Genomic DNA, 7931 nt, shown 5'->3' with positions numbered 1-7931 from the left:
CGGATGGAGTTGTAAAAATATATATATATATTTTTTTCTATGTTACTTTGGCAAATTTTTAATTATTCATTTTTTTTAAAAAAATTGCCTAAATCATTTCTAAGATCGTAGAAGTCTACCTCGGTTTTGAATACAAATCACCAAAGTTAATAATCAAATCATCCAATCCACTCACAAAATCACAAAGCTTCTCTAATCACTAGAGTGTCAACAATCAAGACATAGTGCATATGTGTGAGAACTCAAGATTAAATAAAGCTAATACAAGCTTTTTAGCACAAAAATTATTTTCATCATAGGCCAACACAATTACACATTTTGCGTTTAACTCAAACTAACTCATGAAAAATTTCACAATTTTAAAATTTTTTAAACACCCCCCAAACTTAAATATGTGCATTGTCCTCAATGTACGATAATTCAAAAACAAGAACGGAGGAATGCACATACCTGTGGCATGACCGTCAGTAGTCATAGCCCATCATAATTTTTGGGGCAGGGACATTGATACTCGATATTTCTTTACAAGGACCTAGAGTAGAAAATTCAATGTTAGCACATGAACAAGATACCCTCAAAAAAATTAAAATTTAAATAAATTAAAAAAATTAAAAATACTAAAACAAAACAAAAATAAAATAAAACTTGGGTTGCCTCCCAACAAGCACTTGGTTTAAAGTCTTCAGCCCGATTTGAAGCTGATTTTAGCCAATTCCTGTCACTTTACTGGAGGTTTTTTTCCTCTCTTTCACTCTCCAAACATACTCAAAAATCATCTTGAACTTAGCTTTCTTTTTCACCTTCTTCGCCACCTTCGGATTTCGCCCACTTTTCAACTCTATTCCTACACCAAAATTATTCACAGAATAATCAAATAAATCAATGTGATTACAAGCACGTACTTCATCTTGATAATTCGTGGTCTTATAAATATTAAAAGTGACCGCTTCACCACCAACTCGTAGAGTTAATTCACCCTCCTGCACATCAATTAACGCTCTGCCAGTCGCCAAGAATGGTCTCCCCAAAATTAGAGGGACATCTTGATCTTCTTCCATATCAAGCACTACAAAGTCAGCAGGAAAAATAAATTTATCTACTTTTACCAAGACGTCTTCCACAACTCCTCGAGGATATGTCAGAGAACGGTCTGCCAAATTCAGAGTAATCGTGGTTGGTTTCACCTAGCCAAGCTCCAAAGACCTGAAAATAGACAAAGACATTAAATTAATACTTGCACCTAAATCACATAATGTCATATTAACAGTCACACCACCAATAATACAAGGAATAGTAAAACTCCCTGGATCTTTCAATTTCTGTGGTAGTTTCTTTTGTAGGATGGCGCTGCACTCCTCTGTCAACTTCACTGTTTCAAACTCTTCAAGCTTTCTCTTCCTCGCCATCACATCCTTCATGAATTTAGCATAGTGTGGCATCTGCTCCAAAGCATCAGCGAATGGAATATTTATATGAATTTTCTTGAAGATGTCAAGAAACTTAGAAAACTTCTCATCCAACGCTTTCTTCTTGAACTGCTGAGGATATGGCAGAACAGCTTTTGGCACAGGCGGTTTCTCAGGCATAACTGCAGACTTGCTAGAATTTTTACTGACAGATTCTTCAGATTCAACCCCAATCTCTTCAACTCGATCCTCATCATCCAATACTTTTGGTTCATCTACCCCAACTTCCTTACCACTTCTCAAAGTAACAGCCTTGCATTGCTCTATTGGATTCACCTCAGTGTTGCTAGGAAAAGATACTCTCTGCTGATTCGTCAAGGCATTTTCAAGTTGACCAATTTGTATTTCAAGATTTTTCATAGAAGCACCCACATTGGTCAAGTGTATCTCAATATTATCAAGCCTATTTTCATTCCTCTTAAATCTTGTGTATGATTCTGCAATAAAATTACTCACCAAATCTTCCAACGATGCTTTACCTTCACCATTCTGAGTATTGAACCCCGGTGGAGGATTCAACACATTCTTACTGTTTGCATAGGAAAAATTCTCATGATTACGCAAACTAGGATGATATTGATTGGGTATAGGATTACCTCGATAGTTGTTGTAATTTCTGTTGTTCACATATTGAACTTGCTCCACACTCTCAAATCCATCAGCAGAATTTATGGCAGTCGCCAGTGATGCTGTCTTAATAGAAACTTGATTTCATTTGGTCAGTGCATCCAACTGTGTAGAAATAGTAGACATCTGAGCAGTCAAAGCAGTGAACGCATCAACCTCATGAATTCCAGCAGGCTTTCTTATCGCAGATCTCTCGCTCGGCCACTGATAACTGTTAATAGTCATCTGTTCAAGCATCTCATATGCATCCGCAAGAAATTTAGAGAATATCGAACCACCACCAGCAGCATCCACAGAAATACGAGTTGGCCCATTCAAACCATTGTAGAATAAAATTCGATCTGTTCCCAATCTGGAAAATTATGGTTCGGACACTTCCTAAGCAATTCCTTGTAGCGCTCCCAAGCTTCATACAATAACTCATGATCTTGCTGTTTGAAAGTTGTGATCTCAATTTTCAGTTGGGCAGACTTGGCAGGTGGAAAGTACTTAGCCAGAAATTTAGATGTCATGTCTTCCCATGTAGTGATGCTCCCAAGAGGTAATGACTGCAACCAACTACGAGCATTGTCCCTGTAGTACCCCGTACCCGAAATCAGTAATTAAGGGATTAATCATAATTACTTAAATAGAGTTCGGAAGCTCCGAAGGTAGGTTCGGAAGTTCCGAACAAGATCGGAAGCTCCGATGCAGGATCGGAAGCTCCGATCATATTACGTCATCCATGACGATTGGCTAGATCGGAAGCTCCGATCAGGACCGGAAGCTCCGATCACCCCTATCCGGAGTCAACAAGTGATATTTTGACACGTGGTAGATCAGGATCTTCAGAAGCTCCGATGGCAGGATCGAACGTTCCGATCGAGGTTCGGACGTTCCGATCAAGGATCGGAAGTTCCGATCGTTGTCTATAAATAGAAGGCCAAGGCTTCACTTTCATTTGCCAATTCCGAGTTCTCCTTTCCATTCTAGTCCTTTTGGAGCTGTTCTAGTCTTCTTAGGCTTGGTCCGGAGGTTGGCGAGGCGTTCGGTAGTCGTAGCGGAGTTGTGCCCAAGTTCTGGAGGCACCGACATCAAAGGGCTAACGACGGATGAAGGTATAGCTTTTGCTTCCTATAAATATTTAGGAGTATGCAATAGCTTAGTTAAGGCTTTTAGAGCACTTTAATGATAGTAGTATCATTTGGAAGTGTAGAGCAGACTATAGGCGTAGACCTAGAGTTGGTAGAGCTTGCACTGTGTTGAGGTACGAAAGTACTGTTCGAGATATCCTGACTGAGTATGCATGTATTATGTGACTGCATGATTTATATGCCATGATATTATGCTGCATTCATTTGCATCTTGCTGTATCTCTTTCGAGATGTCTGTTAGTAGGGTTGTACCCTATCCTGTTAGTGGATGGACTTCCATCGATTTGGGTCCGGCGTATCCACGGTTATCTCGGTATGGGAGTCACCTCCTGAAGCGACGGCACAACGTGCTACATACCAGGGCCCGGTCTGTCTCTGTTATCTGATCCTTGACCTCGAGTCTATAGGGAGTTCACTTTGCATGCATGTATACTCATACTCTCGTACTGAGCGTTTTATGCTCACGTTTCGTACTCTGTATTTTCTGGACACCCTATTCCATGGGGCAGGTTTGCGATTGGACGAGGAGGGTGGATCCAGGAGGGGTTAGTCAGTGGTTGGCCAGCTGGAGCTTCGTCTAGGTTTTATTACTGTTGTTTGGGTTTATACAGCTATTCGATTTGGTTGTATATTATTAGATAAATTACAGATTCCTTTACTTGGGGTTGTAAATTATTTATGGTTTCCGCAGTTTTATTCTGATATCTGTTTAATTAAGTAAATTGCATGCATAATTTCTGTTTAGTAGGTGATCCGGGTAAGGGTCACTACATTTATGGTATCAGAGCATGCAAAAGAATTCTTGGGATTTAGTCTCATCTTGAGGTATTTTTGTAGATGGCAAATCGTGACGACCGGAGTTCTCATGGCAGTGTTGGTGGGCGTTGGGGTGATGCCGACCGGGAGCCTCGTCGAGAACGGCGTCATCGTCATCATGACGACGAGCGTTTCACTGTGCGTCGATTCTTAGCTATGGGTCCTAAGCCCTTAGTTGGAGGTGAGTCTCCGGAGGATGCGGAGAACTGGTTAGACCGCATGGAGACGACTTTTCAGACTTTCCAATGCACCGAAGAGCAGAAGGTGGAGACCCTTGGCTATCTTCTGGATGGGCGTGCGCGCAGGTGGTGGAGGTTTACTTCTGCACCTTTTGTTGCGGCGAGAGGAGTGGCCACCTGGGCCGAGTTCCGCACAGCTTTCCAAAAGCAGTATTTTCCTCCGGCACTCTGTCAGTCGAAGGCAGGCGAGCTACTGAGTCTGCGACAGGGAGCCATGTCTATCGATGAGTATCAGCAGAGGTTCTTTGATCTGCTATCCTATTACCCCAAGATTGCTGATAGCTCAAAGATGAAGTATAATCTGTTCCTTCAGGGCCTTAACCCTGAGATCCATGACCGTGTGGCGGTTGGCGACGACATGTCCTACGAGGGTTTGGTGAGCCGTTGTCACCAGGCGGAGGACAGCATTCGGCGGAACAGATCTTTCCCTCAGTCGAGGCCTGCTAGTTCTTTGGGTCCCCGTGCCCAAACTTTTAAGAAGTCTGGATCTTCTTCTTCCTCTGGTTCTGGAGGTGTTGTCCGTTACGGTAAGAAGGGCAAGTGTGATCACTGTGGGAAGAACCATCCATCCGACAAGTGCCGTAGAGCTTCTGGAGCTTGTTTCCGTTGTGGAAAGACTGGTCATATCCGGAGGGATTGTCCACTGTCTGGGGGAGGCGGTTCTGGTTTTGGTTCAGGATCGGGTTCTCAGGCCACCGTTCTGCAGAGGTCGCAGGGACAGTCTGCTGGGAGTTCTCATTTGAGGCCACGAGCTTCTGGCCAGGTGTTTGCCCTGAGACATGATCAGGAAGTGGAGGAGAATGAGAAAGTCATCGCAGGTACATTTCTGCTTTATGATATACCTGCTCTTGTACTTATTGACACTGGTGCATCTTATTCCTTCATTTCTGCACGTTTTGTTAAGAGGCATAAGTTACCATGCATTGCACTAGACGTAGTGATGTCTGTTTCTACTCCGACGGGCCAATCTACTTTGGCTAAGCGTCTAGTGATGGGTTGCCCCTTAGAGTTTGAGGGTAACATTTTGATTGCGAATCTCATGGTCCTGGCGATGGACGACTTTGATTGCATTCTGGGAATAGATATGTTGACTACCTATCGAGCTTCAGTGGACTGCTATCAGAGATTAGTACGCTTTCATCCGGAAGGGAGTGAGAGCTGGTTTTTCTATGGTGAGGGAGCGCGACCCCCGATGCCTTTGGTATCAGCTTTGAGAGCCTGTCGAGCTCTAGAGTCTGGCGGGGAAGGCCACCTTATCTATGCAGTTGATTTGTCCGCTGAGAGTATTGGGATAGAGAGCATTCCTGTTGTGGATGAATTTCCAGATGTATTTCCTGATGAGATTCCGGATTTTACTCCTGCTAGGGAAGTCGAGTTTGGCATAGAGTTGATGCCGGGTACTTCGCCTATTTCTAGAGCACCGTATCGTCTAGCTCCGTCAGAGATGCGTGAGTTAAAGAATCAGCTACAGGATATTTTGGACAAGGGGTACATTCATCCTAGTGTATCTCCTTGGGGAGCTCCTATTCTCTTCGTGAAGAAGAAGGATGGGTCGATGCAGCTGTGCATTGACTATCGGCAACTGAATCGAGTGATTGTGAAGAACAAGTATCTGTTGCCTCGTATTGATGACTTGTTTGACTAGCTGCAGGGCACATCAGTTTACTCCAAAATTGACTTGAGATCTGGGTATCATCAGTTGAGAGTCCGTGATCAGGACGTAGCCAAGACTGCATTCCGTACTCGCTATGGGCATTACGAGTTCCTAGTGATGCCATTTGGTTTGACTAATGCGCCGGCTATATTCATGGATCTGATGAACCGTGTCTTCAGGGAGTATTTGTACAAGTTTGTCGTGGTCTTCATTGACGACATCTTGGTGTATTCGCGTAATACAGAAGAACATGTTTCTCACTTGCGGTTGGTACTGCAGACTCTTCGGGATGAGCAGTTGTACGCCAAGCTGAGCAAGTGTGAGTTATGGATGGATAGAGTGGTCTTTCTTGGCCATATCATATCCAGGGAGGGGATTTCTGTTGATCCAAGCAAGATTGAAGCGGTACTTAATTGGTCGCGTCCGATGACAGTTGCTGAGATCCGTAGTTTTCTGGGTCTAGCAGGGTATTATCGTCGCTTCATTCTGAACTTCTCTCAGTTAACTAGACCTTTGACGCAGCTTACCCGCAAGGGTGTGATTTCGAGTGGTCCTCCAAGTGTGAGGAGAATTTTTGTGAGCTTCGACGGCGGTTGACTTCTGCGCCGATGTTGGCATTACCGTCCGGATCTGGAGGGTATGTGGTTTACACGGATGCTTCTCTTCAGGGGTTAGGTTGTGTCTTGACTCAGAATGGGCATGTGATCGCATACGCTTCTAGACAGCTGAAGCTTCACGAGGACAACTACCCAGTCCATGATTTGGAGTTAGCAGCCATTGTGTTCGCTTTGAAGATCTGGCGTCATTATCTATATGGCGAGAAATTTGAGATCTTCACCGACCATAAGAGTCTCAAGTATTTTTTCACTCAGGCGGAGTTGAACATGAGGCAGAGAAATTGGATGGACTTGCTTAAGGACTATGATTGCGAGATTAAGTACCATCCGGGAGCTGCTAATCTCACCGCTGATGCTTTGAGTCGCAAAGTGCGACTATCCGCACTTCAGACTTGTTCGATATCTAGTGCGATCAGTGACTGTTGTACTTCAGGTTATACCTTCAAGCATAAGAAAGGTATGCAGAGTATCCAGATGTTTGCGATATTATCTGAGCCAGCCTTGTATTCGCGGATCCGAGATGCTCAGATGTCTGATTCGAAGACCCAGCGTTTAGCTCGTCTAGCTAACGAGGGTAACTCGTCTGGATTTCATTATCAGTCAGATGGCTTTCTGTGTTTGTCTGGTAGGCTTGTGATTCCGCAGGATGAAGAGTTGCGAGAGGAGATTTTGTCTCAGGCGCATCGCACTAAGTTGAGTATTCATCCTGGGAGCAACAAGATGTACAAGGATCTACGTACTCATTTCTGGTGGAAGGAAATGAAACGCAATGTTTATCAGTTTGTTTCGAGATGTTTGGTGTGTCAACAGGTCAAGGCAGAGCACCGACGACCTGGAGGATTGCTTCACAGTCTGCCTATTCCTGAATGGAAATGAGAGTTTATCACAATGGACTTTGTGACCCATTTGCCGGTATCCCCGAGGAACTGTGATGCTATCTGGGTTGTGGTGGACCGACTCACCAAGTCAGCGCATTTCATTGCCTATAGCCGAGAGTACTCTGTGGATCGCATGACACGGATGTACATTTAGGAGATCGTTAGCCTTCATGGAGTGCCTGTGAGCATTGTCAGCGATCGGGACTCCTGGTTTACTTCTAGATTCTGGGGGAGTGTTCAGCGTGCGATGGGTACTACTCTCAGTTTGAGTACAGCCTATCATCCGAAGACTGATGGTCAGTCAGAGCGCACTATCCGTACTTTAGAGGATATGCTTAGAGCGTGCGTCGTGGATTTTGGTTCTGCCTGGTAGGATCATTTGCCGTTGATCGAGTTCGCTTACAACAACAGCTATCACACTAGGATTGGGATGGCACCTTTTGAGGCGTTGTATGGGCGACGTTGTCGTACTCTACTCTTCTGGAAAGAAGTGAGGGAGAG

At 44.2% G+C, this 7931-nt stretch overlaps 1 non-coding gene across 1 annotated transcript; it reads left to right on the top strand.

Annotated features, from left to right (window-relative positions):
• Nucleotides 1–2450: 2450 nt before the first annotated feature.
• LOC140876743 (small nucleolar RNA R71) lies at nt 2451–2557 on the top strand. The gene has a single exon (XR_012148979.1). It is a non-coding gene; the product is annotated as a small nucleolar RNA R71 (small nucleolar RNA).
• Nucleotides 2558–7931: the final 5374 nt, after the last annotated feature.

Source organism: Henckelia pumila, chromosome 1, assembly GCF_033568475.1.
Source record: "Henckelia pumila isolate YLH828 chromosome 1, ASM3356847v2, whole genome shotgun sequence".
Classification (NCBI taxonomy): Eukaryota; Viridiplantae; Streptophyta; class Magnoliopsida; order Lamiales; family Gesneriaceae; genus Henckelia; species Henckelia pumila.
The sequence above is the reverse complement of the archived record's forward strand: the minus strand, read 5'-3'. Positions and strand labels throughout refer to the sequence as shown.